General features: G+C 41.0%; 1 pseudogene; it reads right to left on the bottom strand.

Annotated features, from left to right (window-relative positions):
• Window positions 1-3,067: 3,067 nt before the first annotated feature.
• The window catches only part of LOC132207382 (NACHT, LRR and PYD domains-containing protein 3-like), a 26,594-nt pseudogene continuing 11,331 nt past the window's right edge, over window positions 3,068-18,330 (bottom strand).

Genomic DNA, 18,330 nt, shown 5'->3' on the forward strand with positions numbered 1-18,330 from the left:
AGAGGAAAACAAACCAATACAAATGGATGTCGAATTCCCTGAAAGACGTTGATGTTTCGACAATTAAAAACTTTCAAATCGCAATTGAATTCAATTGAAATAACATTTCTTTGAGAAGTATAAAGGATGCAGATGAAATGAATGCGAATTGTATAGAATTTTAAAAAAAATTTATTTGGAAAAATATACTTTATGCATAAATTATCCCAGATACAAAGCAAAGCAACTCACTTCAGATATTGTATTGAATGCACTGAGATTATGTCAATCCTTACTTTCAATGGCAATCCTATTCTTAAAACGTGACCTTTAGTATACATGACATGAATGGATTTACGTTGACATTAAAACCATAAGGAGATCTCCAAACATAACAGGCCTTCTGAATATTTTTGCACAAAGACCATAATTGGTGGTCTTCTGCTCCTTGGAATGCACCAAGGTCAAATCTTTACACTGATGACCAATATGTTTCCAACGTACTATAGGACATATTTTACCAAGTTGGTGGTTCTTCAGGCGCATCGTTGCGTCCAGGGCAACAGACAATAAAGCACTCATATGGAGCTGCTCGGGATGAACTTCGACAAAATTCACTGCAAATTGTGTGTAGAAGCTGGATACCACGCCCTACATGAACTGCAGAATAAGATTTTGGGTCTTCATTGTCCACTTCTGTTCCTGTGCTTGTTTGAAACGTAACCTTCTGGGTGTGCAACCTTCAACAACATACAACCTTCCTACAGTTGTGGGATAAACTTATTCAAAGCTAAGGATATGTTGCCTAAGAAATGTAATAAGTTAACATATTTTCCTCACTTATTACTTTGTACTCTAAACCCCTAACTTTCTAGCTAGTTCTCACTAAATATCATTTGAAATCTTGATTGATTATAGAGTGGCATCCCAACCTCTAAGCTCAGGGATTTATGCATGGGAGATCCAATCAATGTCCTAGACATATGCAAAAGGATTATTGACAGGTAACAACAGGGCTTTGGGTTCTGCCCTGGAGCTCTGTGGAGATCCCTGTAGTCTTTTGGTGTGCAATGTGTTGAAAAGCACCTTCTCTTAAAAAAAGCCTCCTTTTCGTTCATTAACTTGAATGTACACTCCTGAAATTTGAGCAGACCTCCATAGTTAATCGAAGGTGAGAAACTAATTCTTCATATGTTTATTTCCTGATCTCGGACTCCCATCCTTTAAAGTATTCAGTTCTCAGAAATTTCCAAATTGTGGGCCATTCTGTTTTCACCCTTTTCATACTTGCCATCACTGGTAAATCCTGGGCTGTTCTGGTCTTTTGTTATTATATTTCACTTTCCCGTTACCATGGAGAAACTGTGCTGAAGACAAAAAGACAAAGCACACCAAATATAAAAACAGGAAAATAAAGAATTAAGTTGAGTGAAAAAAAGGGGACAGAAGTAGAATGTGTGAGTGCAAATGGTGCACAAGAATTTGAAACATGTTTCTTTGAGAAATGGTCAACGGGAAGGGGAGAGAGAAAATAAAAACACTTTTTCCTGAAATAAATGATGTTTCACTTTGCACATCCTGATTAGTGATAAGCAAAGTGAATACTATTTTCTTTCTATCAAATTATGTCACTGTTTTTGTATGTTTACACTGTACTGCATACATTCAAACTCTGATTGCTGTGTTCAATTAGTCTCCGATCTAATGCTCAAACCCAATCTTGTCTCTGTGAAGGTAAAAAGAAGTTCCAAAGTGCAAATATCTCTGACTGAAAACAAAAATACAACTGATCTCACATAGAAAATAGCAGGCCATGTGACACCTCAATCCTTCTCTGGTGTTCAATAGACAATAAGATATTGAAGCAAAATTAGGAAATTTGACCATCAAATGTGTTCTGCCATTTGATTGTGGATGATATGCTACTCGACCAAATTCTCCTGCCTTTTCCCTGCAACATTTGATACACTTACTAATTATGGCTTCTCAGCAATCTCAGTACCCTGCCCCATATCACTTGAGCCACAAGAGCTATATCTAACTCTTCCTCGAGATCCCATAATGTGTTGGCCTTGAATACTTTATGTAGGAGTGAATTCCACAGGCTCATCACTCCCTGAGTCAATAGTCCTGCCGTCCCAGGGGTCAAATTGGCAAAAATTGCTCTATTCCCTCTTGAGCAAAAATACCCTTCCTCAGCTAAGCAGACTAAAAGAGCACACCATACCCCAGGCTTGACCTCACTGCTGCCCTATAGAATTGCAGCAAGACATCCTTTTGCCTGTACTTGAATCGTCTGGTAAAAGAAGCCAAATACAGTTTGCCTTCTTCACTGCCTGCTATGCTGCACATTTACTTTCAGAGATTGATGCACGAGGACACCGCAGTCTCAGTGAACAGTCATCTCTCTCAATTTACAGCCATACAGATAATAACATCCCTTCCTTTTTTATGCTATCAAAGTGGATAACTTTACTTTTACCCATTATACTTCAATTACTCAAGCACTCAGCAAGTCCAAATCACACTGCAACATCACAGCATCACCCTCACAGATCAAGAAATTTTGAGACATCACGTTCAGTTCCCTTATGCAATTCATTACCATAGATTGTGCAGAGCTGGCGCCATGGCCCATGATCCCCGTCGTCCCGCACTAGTTGCTGCCTGTCATTTATGTTAAAGCACCACATGTGAGTTATAATATTTTCACTATTCCAATTTGTTTGATAGATTTCCACCTCAAAGAGGTTTGGTGTATATTTGAGATGTTTCGTGGAGACCATGTTCATTGAGCGGTGTTGTACCAGTCCTCTCAGTAGGGTCAACGTTGGATATGTTCAAACACCAATAATCTCATGAAAAGGAATCAAGCATCACAATGGCCAGATCCCTAGAATCTCATACGTCACCTAATTGAGCTTTCGCATTCAGGAACAAGCAAACAGACAGCAAAGTCATCCAACGCAATCATCAATTATACCAGCAACAATGTCCTTCAGTTTGTTTTCTTCCAAGTTGCCCCAGATCTGCGGGATTCCTTTCGCTTGGTTCCAATCATATTGTTTCAGATTAAACGTTAATACATTTACACAAACACTCTCAGGCCAGGCCTGGATTCCCTCAAGGATTTCAACTCATTCAGTCCAGCCGAACTGAACTTATTCCATTTCAGCCTGAAAGAGAATGAAGATTAAAATAGGAACGGAATAGTTAAAGACAAGGTCAGTGTGAAATAATGAATCCTTCTAACAAGGAACATGCACAGAAATAGGGCTGAGCTCTTACTGCCTTACTTTTCAAATACTCACCAAACATGCTCTAAATTCTTACAGCTCAGTATAACGTGACGAAAGGAGGGGATGGCTCTGTCCGTGAAGGAGTTTGATACCAGTGACAAACTGACAAGGGACCAGATTGTACTGAGAGCTGAGGTGAGATCCTCAGTGCAACAATCTGTGATCCCAACATTTGATAACCTGGGGATGAGAGTGAGGGAAAACATTTGGGCACATTTCATCAGCAGCAAAACAAACACATCAAAGTGTAAACCACCCATTTATAAACCAATCATTGATAGTCACAGTAAAATTCAGTGTCAAGCATTCAATTCAGAATTTCACTTACTGCAGTTCTTTCAATTCAAAAGGCAACGTTCTCAAAGCTCCGAGCGGTCGCTGCACTCTTGAATCTCCCAATGGATTTTTGCGCAGGTTTAGAATCGTTAGTGATCGATTTGTACTTAGAACAGAAGCAATGTCATCAACGCAAGAATCTGTGAGGTCATTATGCCACAACCTACAGATTAGGGAGAAAAATAAAACAAACAGGAATAACGATCCGTATTCCTGTTCTTTACTGAAAACAGATTATTCATACAGATCATGATGTACATAGTTAGACTTTGCGACACTACGAACACATCCTTATGTCATCTGCTACTCACCGTAGTTCTTGAATGTTGCAGTCCGGGTTTCGCAGAGCTGCAGACAACACTTTCACTCCTGAATCTCCAAGCTTATTATTGCCCAAGTTAAGAACCATTAGTGACTGGTTCGCACTGAGAGAGGCGACAGATCCCCAGCACAAGAATCTGTCAGGCCATTATTCACCAGTCTTCAGGTCAGTGAGAGGGAACAAAAACAGAAGGGGAATTTGACAAAATGCCTCATGCATTTTATTAACACTCATTTATACAAGTGCTGTTCTGTGTTCTTGAATGAATCAGTGACTGACAGGAATAACATCAAACTTGTGTTGTTTCTGGCATGAGTAACTTTCTGCACATGCTGCCGTGTTCTTGTAAAGAGAGCTCACACAACCTTGTACTTGCTGAAGCTTCTGTATTTTACAGTTTGGGCTCTTCAAGGCAGCAGTTAATAGCTTTATTCCTGATTCTCCGAGTTTATTGTTATCCATATTTAGTTCCCTCAGTGAATGGTTTTTAATGAGAGTGGAATAAATATCCTCATTGAATCTATCCATTAGGCCATTATTGTCCAAGCTGAGGGTGATAGGAAGAAATACATAGCAATCATCATTGTGAACCTACAATAAGCATTCGTCATAATATCAGAGATAGGGATGAAAATAAACAGTATAGAATAATCCAGAAACAGAATTAAAAAATATTCCACATAGTACTTATACAAAATATCACATACGTTTACAGGAATCGTGATTAGAAACAATAAGATAGATAATCACATCAACTGATATTTAGATGGTAAAAGAAAAGGCTAAGTTCAAGAAAAGGTTTGAAACCTTCGCAGTGCAGTGGAATTAGGAGTGTATTCTGGAAGTAAATGTTTCAGTGGATCGAAGGGATGTCTCCAAAAACAAAAATATGGAGATGAACAAGGTCGGATTTTGAGGGCTGCAAAAAGCAAGACAAACTGCAAAATGATTGGAGAAAGAGGTATGATGGTCTTGCATTTGCATGAAAATCCATGAATGAGAATCCTTGGAATTAGAGAGGTACGAAAATGGTAGAACTTCAAAGATATTGACTTTCCTCTTAGAGAATTTAGTCTAGAAGTAATATTTTCACTAACAGTTTAGTTAGCTGAAAATTCCAAGAGTAGTCCGTTCAGACGTTAGAGCCTGCTCTACCATTCAATATGCTCATAGCTGATCAATTAACTCTGTCTTCTGTTTCCACTTTCTCCATGATATGCTTTGCCACAGCTAGCCATAAGAATGATGTCTAACTCATTTCCAAATGTATTTAATGATTTTGCCTCAATCTTGTCCTCTCATGAAATATTCCAGAGGCTGACCATTGTCTGGATGAAGAAATTTCTCCTCCTTCTCAGTCTGAAATGTATTAAGTCATATCATTTGTTTGTACAAGTGGACATAGCTACAAATTGAGGGGTGATAGATTTAAGACAGATGTCAGAGGCAGGTTCTTTACTCAGAGAGTGGTAAGGACGTGGAACACCCTGCCTGACAATGTAGTTAACTCAGCCACATTAGGGACATTTAAACAGTCGTTGGATAAGCATATGGATAATTATGGGATAGTGTAGGGGGATGGGCTTAGATTAGTTCACAGGTCGGCATGACACCGAGGGCCGAAGGGCCTGTTCTGCGCTGTATTGTTCTATGTTCTATGTCCTCTTAGATATGTTGGACTGAGGTTCCTAGCTCTGGACCGGCAGTAAACAGAAGCTTCCTTTCTGCATTTAACCTGCGCCTAGTCTTATTGGAATTTTGTCGAATCCCCTCAGATTATCTTTCATCCTTTGAAGCTCCAAGTAAATATCATCCTAACTGATCCAGTGTTTCTTCGTAAATCAGTCCTGCCAACCCATGAATCAGTCCCCGCATTGCCAGGACAATCTTCTACAACTAAGTAGGGTAAAAGTGCACACACTATCCTATGGTCTCACCAAGATCCTGTATAACTTCATCACAACATCCCTGCACCTGTATTTGCGCCCTCTTCCTTTGAAAGTCAACATACCATTTACCTTCTTCACTACCTACTACTCCTGCATGCTAACTCTCCGAGCCTTGTGTACAATTATACGCTGGTCTTTTTGCACCTTCCCAAGCAATCATCATTTTGATAATAATCTGCCTTCCAGCTTTTGGATAACTCCCTATTTAACACCACTATACACATCTACCATGTGTTTTCCAACTTGTGACACTTCTAAAAATTACGCTGGCACATCTCTGTATCCTCCTCTCCGTTCACCCTTCCATCCAAATTTGTATTGTCTACGAACTTGAAAATGTAACCTGTAGACTCTCTTCTAAATCATTAATGTATGCTGTGAAGAGCTGGTGTGCTCATTCTCATCGATGAGGTATCCCATTAGCCTGCAATTCAGAACAAAAACTGTCTATTACTACAGTTTGTTTCCTGTCTGCCAACCAGTTCTCTATCTATACCGTACGCTACACCAACCCCCATGTATTTTCATCTTGTGTATCCATCTCTTGTATGGGACTTTATAAAAAGTCCAAATAAACCATATCTACTGGGCCTCGCTGAATATCCCAAGAATTTGTCAATCATGATTTTCCTTCTGTAAATCAATGCTGACTATTTGTAATCTTGTCACTGTTTTCCAAGTGCTCAGCTGCTAAATCTTTTATGATGGACTCTTGCGTTTATGCAGTGGGGTTACATTACAGTCCATTCGGTAGAAAATCATTCAGAGCTTGTTGAATCTTGAAAATTGCCAACCAACGCATCTATTATTTCCAGAGCCAGTTCCTTAAGGACTCTGGAATGTTAATTCTAAACGACAGGGCTATCAGATGTTGTCACTGTTATATAACACAGGAGGGGCTTTAGCGGGGGATGAGGTCATCGAGTTTCTATACAGCTGCAGAACAGCTGAGGAGGATGAGATGGAATGATAAAAGAAAGCAACAGGGAATGTTATTTGGGATTTGATGAGGGCAGTTCCAATGTTGCGACACATCAATGAATGTGATTGAAGATGTCCCGACAGGGAATGGAAGCAAGTTTCAGCTTCATCGTATGAAGTAAGTGCGGATCCAAATTATCGATGGAAATCATGTTGGAAATGCATTAGTGGGTTGCAAAGGCTGAGATGATTAATAATCTATTGTACGAAAACATTGGGATTGATGACACAGATTTTGTCAGACTGTACCCGAGTAGAGGAATCTGTTAACCAACTTGATATCCAAGAAATGACGTTGGGTGTTTTATAGTGCACCATAAGTAACATTAGTGCAACAGAGGCTGAGTCTCATATGGTTATGAGATCAGGGCTGGGGCTATGAAATCCACAGATTAAACTTGGTCCAGCGATATAAAGACTGGGACTAGGCTATCCACGGATTAAATTTGACCAAATTAGGTAAAGACTGAGACTAGAAAATCTACAGATTAAACTTGGCCCAGCGAGGTAAGGACTGGGGCTAGGAAATCTATAAATTAAACTTGGCAAGGTGATAAAATGATTGAGACGAGCAAACCTACAGATTAAACTTGCCCCAGTAATATAAAGACTCAGTGAGTACATCTACAGATTAAATTTGACTCAGCGAGGTAAGATCTGGGGCTAGGCAATACACAGATTAAACCTGACCCTGTGGGATAAGAGCTGAGACTAGGTTTCCTCTGGGTGCTCCAGCTTCCTCCCACGGTCCAAAGATGTGCATTGAGTGGATTGGCCATTCTAAATTGCCCATAGTGTTCGGGGGGGTGTAAATTAGGTGTGTTGTATGGATATGGATGGGATACTACAAGGGTCAGTGTGGACTTGTTCGGCTGAAGAGCCTCTTTCCACACTGTAGGGATTTGATGATTCTATGATTCTAGGAAATCTAAAAACAAAAGCATCCTGAGTGTGAAAGTTGACTCTAATTTTTCCGTGTTAGTCAATGGTGAGGAGAATGAAGAGAAAACTAAAAAGAAACAGAAGATGATTTCAGTGAAGAAGAGAAGGGTAATGTTTGCAGATCAGAAAAACACTGAAATGTTGAGAGTGATAGCAGCAGAAAATTGGAACTTATTGCACTTTAATGAGCTAATTCTGCATTTGATTTGCTAAACTAGTTATGTGAAGTTAATGTTTGACTCAGTGTTAACTTAACGTGTCGTATCAGAGACCAGGGTCATACGAAGGACAGGAAAGGCTGGGACTGGTCAGGGCTTTATTGGGGCGAAAAACAGAGGAGGAAAAAGTCGGGGTGTGATTCCGCTACTCTGTAGTTGTGGAAATGTTGCCAGAAAAGATGTATAAATAATAAAGCCATTCTGAGTCTGTGTAATTGGGCTGGTGTGGTGATTGTGTGAAAGGACGCTGATGGAAGCAAGTCCAAGATAGATGTGATGGGGAACTGGATTTCTTATCAACTGATTGGCTCTCAATGGTAAGAAAGTGGAACAAATGACCAGAAAAAGTCATTTGCATAATAGAGAAGAGGGAAATGACAGATCTCTTCAGAAAGAAGCATAAAGCATTGGCTGGAAAGTTGATCTGGAAGGAGATGTTATTTTGGAAAGGAGAGCCGATCAGTCAGTGATGATGAAGGTCTCAGCACTCACTGCCATCTCTCTATTCTGCTGTTCGGGGTGTTCAGAACAGTAGACAAGACTTCCAGTCCTGAAGCCTCTAAATTGTTTTTACTCAGGTTCAGACTAATCAGGGATTGGTTTACAGCGAGAGCCAGGGTGAGGTCTTCAACACAGAAACCAGTGAGAGCAGTTTCTTCAAGGCTAGGAATGTGAAAGAGAAAACATAAACAACAGAACTCCTGGACAATCACAGCACACTACAATCACACTCTGACTTAAACTTGAGATCTCATGACACAATCGACATTCATTGACAGTCCATAATGCCATGTACAAGCTGCTTTTGCACTGTCTTCTTGAACTACCTCAGTCAGAGTCGTGCATGTTAGCATGCTCATAAATGTCAGAAACAGGAAATAGAATCAAGAGACAGGCCATTTGGCCCTTTAAAATTGCTTCTAAATTCTGTGTGAACCTGGCTCATCCTCGATATCATATTCGTACGTAGGCTCTCTCTCCATGCCCATATATTCAGTGACATGCCATCCATTCATTCAGAACGAATTCCACTCTGAGTGAAGAGCATTCTCCTCATCTCAGTGCAAATGGGCTGACACTGCATGCTGAGAATGGAATTTCTTAATTTAGATAAGAAACCAAGGCCATCACCGGCAGCCCTGTCTCGCAGCTGCAGACAGGGGAAACTTCGTCCTCACAAATATGTCAACTCTTAACCGAATTTTACGCATCTAAATGAAATCCATCCCAATCTTCCAAATTTCAGTGTGAATGCCATCCAAGTTAGCCCAGTCTGCCTTTGTACAATGGAGGGTGGGAGAAAGGATAATTGATGTTAGGGAATTGATATGAGTGCACAACATTGATATATCGCATTAACATAAACACAGTCTGATTCTTTGTGATTTACCCTAATTCCTGTATTGTATATTCCGGGTTCTTCAGAGCCACAGCGAGTCGCTTTATCCCTGAATCCCCCAGCTTATTTTTATGCATGTTCAAACCTTTCAGCGATTGGTTGGTGACGATGGCGGGGGTCAATTCTTCAATAGCTGCTTCTGTGAGATAAATATGATCCAGCCTGGAGGGCAGAGGAAGCGAAACGACACTTGGCACCAAGATGACAACATAGTGAGGACACAGAATGGATGGGATCACAACAGTCACTTGTTACACACTCTGCCAGGTATCAAGCTCCATTGGGTTAAACAGGAGCCTGACTGCCAGAAGGATTTGTAACAATTGGAAGACAGATACTATCTGCAAATCTACTCCACCTAAGCTCTGCATGAATGGTAAGTATCTGAAGTCCAAGCAAATACGAGCTGTGAGCATGCTAATGGCTACAGTTTGGTTTGCTCATGATGCCAAGAGATTTCCAGAAACATATCATGTGGAAACTGTCCACCTGCTTGATGCGACTGCATCAACGTGAACATATCTTGCCTTTGCGGTAAAGTGCATTGTTTGCATTGTTCTTCATAATGCTATTACTTTTCATTAGAGTGCAGTGTTTGCAAGTACATGACTAGACATGCTCGGATTTATCAAGCACTCTTTATGAAATATCTGACACAAACAATATGAACAACACACAGTTCCATCTGGAAGGACAGGTGGGAACACCACCCTCTCCAAATTCCACACCAGGCCACTCACCATCGTGACCTGGTAATATATCACCGTTCCTTCAGTGCTGCTCGGTTAAAATCTTAGAATGCCCTCCCTCAGGGCATTGTGGGCCTAGCCACAGCAAGTGGACTGTAGCAGCTTGAGAGGGCAGTTCACCACCACTTTCTCAAGTACAACTAGGAATGGGCAACAAATTCAGGGTCCATTCAATGATGCCCACATCTAATGAATCGAGGAATGATTATGCAATGCCTGGGAAATATGTTTAATTTGATGATGTAACAGTTTCTGATTGGTACAGACTCGATGGGCTGAAGGGCCTTTCCAAGTGCGGTCAATTTCTATGATTATGTCAATGTTCAAGAATAACAACGTGATTGGGACTAAGGATGTGGTATCATACAAGAAAGTGACTTATTGAAATCTCGTGACAATCTCGTGATTCTGCACTTACCACAGTTTTTCAATTTTGCATTCGGAGTGTCTCAGAGCGTTAGATAATAATTTCACTCCTGCATCGCCGAGATTATTGCTCTGCAGATTAAATCCAAGTGAAAATGGAAAAAGAAAACATCCAGTCAGGGAATAGAAAGGAATCAACTGTCGAGCTGCCAGTGTTGTAACATACACGAGGGGGATTGTTAATCAAGAATTTAATGAAGGGAGATTACAGGTAGTGCACATTGCTCTCAGTGGATTAGAATTCTGCTTCTGTCCTTGGTTCGAGACCAACTGTCTCAGTTAGATGCTAATGTTGAACAACTACGACATTATTAGTTCTCATTCTGTCAATTGCAGGAAAAAATACTGCATTTATGACTTGTGTAGATTTCTCTCTGTCTGGAGGAAATCTTCTGGTTTCTCCAATTATGTTGCACCTGCTCACACAAGGGAGAGGTTCCATAAACTCTGGGGTTCTGGTGCATTGAGAAAAGGTTGGAATTATCAGTGTTATACCTGTTACCCTCAGCACCTGGTCCTTATGGAGATGCTTTATGCTTATCAGAATAGAGCAACAATTAATTCCTCGAGTTACTCACAAAGTTGTGAACATTTAGCCACATAACAATTACCTCAGTATCCGGCAATTTGGTAGAACAGATGCCAGGAGCTGTAGTCCGTCATATTGAGTGCAACAGTCCTTTAGTTGGAGCTCCTGGATTACATCACAGAGTTTGAGAACATGTGAAAGGACAGTACAATCCATTGGAGTAAGGCGTTCTCCCTCCAAATTGAGAGCTTCCATAGATCCCACAGTTGACTGAGCAAGAGCTTTATTCTGGCATTCGAACAGATAGTGCAGTGACTTCATGAGGTTTCTTCTACCAGCTTCATTTGTGCCTTTTGAATCTGACCTTCAACAGTTGCCTTCACCCAATCAATCACTTGCCAGGTGGTTTGAAGACAGAACCTTCCCAAAATCTCCTCCAGGAGCCGACCTGACTGTGATGAGGAGAGACCAGCAAGAAAACGTAAGAAGATCTCAAGCCGCCCATCTGCCTTGCCATGGCACTCACTGAGATGTTGTTTGATATTCCCAGGCCCCGGAGACAGGAACTGTGCAAGTGCAGCAACAAACTCCTGGATGGTGAGGTGCGGGAATGTGTAAACTACACTCTGGGTGGAATGATCTCTCTCCAACAGTTCCATCAGGAACCCAGACAGGAACTGGCAATGTTGCAGATCATACCGGACTAAATCTCCATTTCTAAACACTCTTTTTCTCAGAGACTCCAGTGAAGGCCATCTGACCAAGCCTCATTAGTACATCACGGGGGCTTTCAGTCTCTCGGCCATGGTGTTTCAGAATGTTGTAAATATAGTTGGAATAGAGTTGGGTGATGGTCTTAGGAACTTGCTGCTGTTTCCAGTCTTGTTGTGTGAAGAAGGGGCTCAGTGACAGGCCAAGGATCCAGCAGCACGAAGGGTTGTATCACATGGTGTGCAGGATCACATTCTCCTCCACGTGTTTGCAAGCAGCTGCTGCCACAGCCTGATCTTCAAAAAACCTGTGGAAATATCTTTTCCACTCTTCCCCAACAAATCCCAGGATTTCAGCCCAGACACTGATCTCAGCCTTTTCCAATAAGTGCAAATCAGTGGGGCGGCTGGTCACTAACACTGAGCATCCCGGGAGCAGTTTGTGCCGGATTAAACTGTACACAATGTCAGACACTTCACACCAGCATCTGGATCTGTGCACATCCGGTTGTCCGAAAAATCAATTTGTTCCTTGAATTCATCCAAACCATTGAAATTAAACAGCAATCCCTCTGGGCTCTTCAAGAGGGATCCAAGAGCATTACACAAGTAAGGGTAGGAACTGAGGATCAGACTCTTCAAGTTTATTTTACAGTTAACAGTGTTTAAATCCCTGAATTTAAAACTGAAAACAAATTGAAACTGTGGGTAGATTTTCCCAGTGGCCCAGTCACAGATAATCTTTTGCACCATTGTTGTTTTTTCCGATGCCTTGAACACCGCTCACTGCAGATGAACTCCCCGAGTTGGAACTAGTGGAGTAAAAGCTCCTCTGGAACAATTGATCTATTCGGATTTTTTCCAACTCTCTCCGGAGATGCTTCTCTCTCCACTCCTCATGTTTTCGGCCCCTTGACAGCAGTTCATGTTCTACAAGTGTCCGATCACAGACAGTAGAAATGAGTGTGAGCTCAGTATATCGATCAATCAGCTGAAAAATCTTCACCTTCTCCTTGACTAGAATAGTCTTCACTCTCAGAGTTTCCGTCTGGGTCCGAAGCATCACCCTGTGTCTCTGCTCAACATCTTCAATTGAAACAGGCACAAAGTGTTTCTCAGTGTTAATTGTGTGAAAATAAAAATAATTTCTGAAGCACATTTCACAACTCGTGAAAAATTTGACAATAAAAAACGGTTACTTATTATCACACTAAGAAATGACCAATAGCCGATACAAATTGATATGTCACTTGATTCTTTTGATTCCAAATCGTGGAAATTTCTGTGAAAGTGTTAGTTTAATGCTGATTGTTAATGACTGTGTACTATATTCTTTAGCCAACTACAGACGGGACATTTAAACCATTAATTCGGCAGATTGCAGAAATAGTATTTTGTATATCATTGGAGAATGGGAGATTTTGTACGGACGGTTCAGTGTGCAACATTTCAGAATTTTACTGATGTATTTTGTGAACTGGGTGAATAAAAGATCATTTCTGTCTAAGGGTTCTATTCAGTGTCCTAACCAACCATGAGCTTGACCTGAAATGTTGGTCTTTCAGTTGCTAAGAATATTAACTTGCATGTCTGTCAAATTGTTTTTCTCACCCCCAAAAAATATGCTACTGAAATTATCCATTCCTGTTTCTTCCTTCGGACTTGAACACGTGTATGTCATCACACTGGCATGTCATTGTAAACCACCCGTGAATTCAATAACTCTCCACTCACCATAAGCCTTAATATCATTACAGTGCAAAAATCTATGTATTTTTGTCTAAAAACATAGCCTCGCCTGGTTCACTTGCCAGGGAATCCCATAGATTCACCGCCCTTTGGGTGAGCAAGTTCCTCCTCAGTTCAGTCTAAATTGTTTCACCTTATTTTAAGGCATTAACCCCCTAGTTCTAGTTATACTTGCCCATGGAAACAACCTCCCTGCTTCTATCTTATATACTCCCCTCATAGTTCTGTATGTTTCCATAAGAACGTCCTGATTCTTCTAAATTACAATTAATATAGTCCCACTCTACTCATCTATACTCATAAACTAATCCTCTCAGCACCAGAATAAGCCTATTGAGCCACCTGTACACTCCCTCCTGTGCCAATATCTCCGTTCTAAAGTACAGAGACAAAAACTGTATACAGTACTCCACCAGCACGTTATATAGCTACAACATAACCTTCCTGTTTTTAACGGCCATCTTTCTTAATTGCCTGCTGCACCTGAGGGGAGGCAATGGCCTAGTGGTATTATCTCTGGACTGTGAACCCAGGGACCCAGACAACGCTCTAGGGACTTGGGTTGGAATACCACCACAGCAGATAGTGGAATTTTAGTACAATGAAAATTTCTGGAATTAAGGTTCTAATGATGAAAATGAATCAATTGTCCAGGCAAAACCCATCCTTCCCTGGTCACTATATGTGACTCCAGACCACAACAATGTGGTTGACTGTGAGCTAGGAATTGGCAATAAATGTTGCCCACCCAGTGACGCCCTCACCTGTCAGCAAATTGAAAAACGTCTGCACACAAAAACTTTGTTATTCATGCGCAAGGATACCCAGGTCCCGCTGCGCAACAACAGGCTGCAATTTTTCACCAATTAAATAACAGTCAATTTTCCTGTTACTCTGGCCAAAGTAGGTAACGTCACATTTACCAAAAGTATACTCCATCTGCCAGACCCTTGTGCACTCACTTAACCTGGCTATATCCCTCTGCAGGCTTTCAGTGGCCTCTGCACACTTTGCTCAATAACTCATCTCAGTACCATCTGCAAACTTTGACACACTAGACATGGTCCCATACTCCAAATCATCTACGTAAATTGTGAAAAAAACGCATTCCCAACACTGATCCCTGAGGCACACCGCTAGGCGCTGATAGTCAACCAAAAAGGATAACATCCATTTATCCTCACTCTTGCTTTCTGATAGTTAACCAACCCTCAAACCGTTGCTCCTCCATTGACAACCGTGCCTTCAGCTCTGGATGATCTGGACTTTGGAAAGTCCTTTCTAAGTATTTGACTATCACATCAGATTTTCGATGCTGCTGTACCAACGTAGGCTGTTAATACAGAATGTTACATTACACAGTGCAAGAAAAGCACTAAATAGAAAATTAGTATTGCAACAGAACTTGTGAAGATTACTCATCTCGTTTATCTCAATGAAAGTGGACCAGTTATGAATCGATAGAATGAAGTACCTTATTGTTCAGAATTCCTGTCTGTAGAAAATTGAAGTTCACCCTCTGGAATCTCTGTTGAAAATCGCCAATGGTAGGTAATGTGAATGAAAGGTGACAAAAGCATTCAGGAGGTTTTATGAACTTGGCTTGGGCAAAGTTTTTTTTTCGTTTAATACAGTGCTTTGAGATAATTTACAACATTAATACAGAAAATGGGCTGATCGTCAGCAAAGTATATAACCAAGTGTAAAAGTGAACATGAAATGTAATGTCTTCTACTCTTTGACAAAGAAATACATACTTGAGCCAAATGAGCTTTGTAACTTCCTGGCAATAAGTCCATTAGAACACAGCAACTAGGAACAGGATAATAAAATGTGAGGCTGGATGAACACAGCAGGCCAAGCAGCATCTCAGGAGCTCCTGAGATGCTGCTTGGCCTGCTGTGTTCATCCAGCCTCACATTTTATTATCTTGGAATCTCCAGCATCTGCAGTTCCCATTATCTCTGAAACTAGGAACAGGAGGTGGTCATTCAGAACTGAACACATCCCGCCAATCTATAACATCATGAGTGACATATCCACACCTCAAATCCTCTTTCTTGCTAGTTCCTCATAGGCTTCCCTTCCCGATATCTCAGAAGTCCATCCACCTACTTTTTAAAATGCTTTCGTTGATCTAGCTCTACAACACTCTCGATTAGAGGATTCCAGACGTTCATTACTCTCTTTGAGTGAAAATTCCTTCTCATCTCCGTTTGAAATCAGCTAAACCCTCGAATCCACGTGCAAAACCTTCTTGCATGTGTATTATGACGTTGAGTATTGATTTTTGCACACACATTTGATCACAGTTGTGTTGGCGGTAGCTTATGTGAAGTGCCTTGGGATTTTCATACGAGGATGCAGCTATGCAAGTGAGAATTGTCTTATTCTATATCTCCGTGCAATTTTCACAATTACCTTTCAGGTCAGTGGGAATTTCTGACAAACGTCGAGTGATATCCATGTAGTCAATTGAATTGATAACTGTTCAAATAATTTTAAATTGAATAATAAATGATATTGTGCAATAATGTTGTACGATCGATATTTTGTTTATTCCTTCATTGTAATGTAGGAAGAGATCGAACCTTGCCGAGAGTTTCTATGTTTTCTAATACTTTACCAAGCTTTGGGACGCCCTTGCGTATTTGCACAAAGGATTGCCACATCACCCTCCTTGCCTGAGAGCCTTTCTCCATCACCAGACTGAGAAAAAGTTTTGAACTTTCTGAGGAGCTCCTCTTCTCCTTAAGTGAAATAATTTGCTGTTAAAACAAAAGTGAAATAATATTTGAGGAGCAAGAGTGAAAAAGGAATGTGGGCAAAGAAACGTTAATCCAAATCAGTGGCATTGACTGAATTCGTTGTGAACAGTCAATAGTTTGGGAATCACTATCACAATGAAAATTATCGTCACTTTTAGATGCTTTTTGTTACAGTGGGCTATTCAGATGGAGCAAGTTCTAGATAATTACAACCTCAGGGAAATGATGAGTAATGTAGAAAACAGACTAATTTGTACATCTTTGGAAGGTGGTAAAACAGTCAGAAATCAGCAAAAGAGAGCACAAGAATTTAATGGTATACCAAGTGTTGGTGTATTCTCACTTCGAACTGTCTTCCTCTGTCATTCAGGGTCCAAGGTGATGTTATTTTACTAAGTCACAACGCAATGCATTTAACTATGACATTTGAACTTCAGAAAGTTTAGAGATGACCAGAGACACGAGAAAACCATAGTCTGAGGAGGATGATGATAGTGAAATTTTATGTTGTTAATTCCAGAGGTGGGGAATCTGAACAACTGAACACTTCATCAACGGGATAGTAGGAACTGCAGATGCTGCAGAATCCGATATAACAAGGTGAAGAGCTGGATGAACACAGCAGGCCAAGCAGCATCAGAGGAACAGGAAGGCTGAAGTTTTGGGCCTAGACCCTTCTTCAGAGTTTTTTTTTTGGTTTCTGAAGAAGGGCCTAGGCCCGAAACGTCAGCTTTCCTGCTCCTCTGATGCTGCTTGGCTTGCTGTGTTCATCCAGATCCACACCTTGTTACTCCATCAACAGGGGTGGTCTGAGCAGAAGATTCGCAACAGGGTATGACAAAAGCAGATGCAAATTCTAGAAAGAGAGATGTTTGACAGACTGAAGGTGTTTTTTTTTTAATAGAGACATGATGGTAACAGTTGAACAGAGCAGTGGGAGTCTTAAGCTGGAAATTATCAGTCACTGGCAACCAATGTAGATGAATAAGATTTGAATTGATGGGTAAATGAAACAGATGTGGAGAATGTGAAAGGTTTACCACCCATCTATTGCCTTTATCAACTGAAGCATAGAGTTTACGAGTAGGGAAGTGATGCTGGATGTTGGCTTGACCATAGTTAGCATATTGTGCGCAGTTCTGGGATCCCCATTATAGGAGAATTGTGATGGGACGGGAAATAGTGCAGAGGAACTTCACTGGAATATTGCCTGGGCCGGAGAGTTTCACTTGGGGAGAGTGAATGGACAGACTGGAGTTGTGTTGTTTAGGTCAGAGGAGACTGGGGGGGGGGGGGGGGGTGGTGATGGAGAGGTACAAAATTATGTGGATAATAAATTGTTTAGACAGGAAAATTATGTGGATAATAAATTGTTTAGACAGGAAAATATTTTTCCCTTGAAACGCCAATGACCAGGGACATATACTTGAGGTAAGGGGCAGAAAGTTAAGAGAAGGTGTGACCAATAACCTTTCACCAGAGGGTGGCAGGAATCTGTAACTCACTGCCTGTTAGGATGCTGGAGGCAGAACCCCTTATCACATCGATGAAATGTTTAGATGTGCATTTGTGATGTCAAAGCATACAGCACTGTGGACCAATGTGTTCGACAGTGGGAATAGAATAGATGGTTGCTTTTGATTGGCGAAGATTTAAATGGCCAAAAAAACTTTCTCTGTGCTGTGGGACTCTATGACTCTATGCTGAATCTTAGAGTCAGGAGATAAACTTAATAGTCCAACCTCAAGCTGACAATGGGCTGGGTGAATTTGCAGCAAAAAATGATTGAAGGCAGATTAGGAGTTGAGAGGCCTTACATTGGTTGAGACAGTGTTAATAATGGGCAGCATGGAGGGTAAGGATGTCACTTTGAAGTTAAAACATGAGCTTGTGGACAGGCTCGTTCGTTTGACATTTTTGTTATTGCGGGTTTGTAAAACAATGGCTGTCGTCTCCTCAGTGCCAAACTTGAAG

Source organism: Stegostoma tigrinum, chromosome 46 (genome assembly GCF_030684315.1).
Source record: "Stegostoma tigrinum isolate sSteTig4 chromosome 46, sSteTig4.hap1, whole genome shotgun sequence".
NCBI classification, from domain to species: domain Eukaryota; kingdom Metazoa; phylum Chordata; class Chondrichthyes; order Orectolobiformes; family Stegostomatidae; genus Stegostoma; species Stegostoma tigrinum.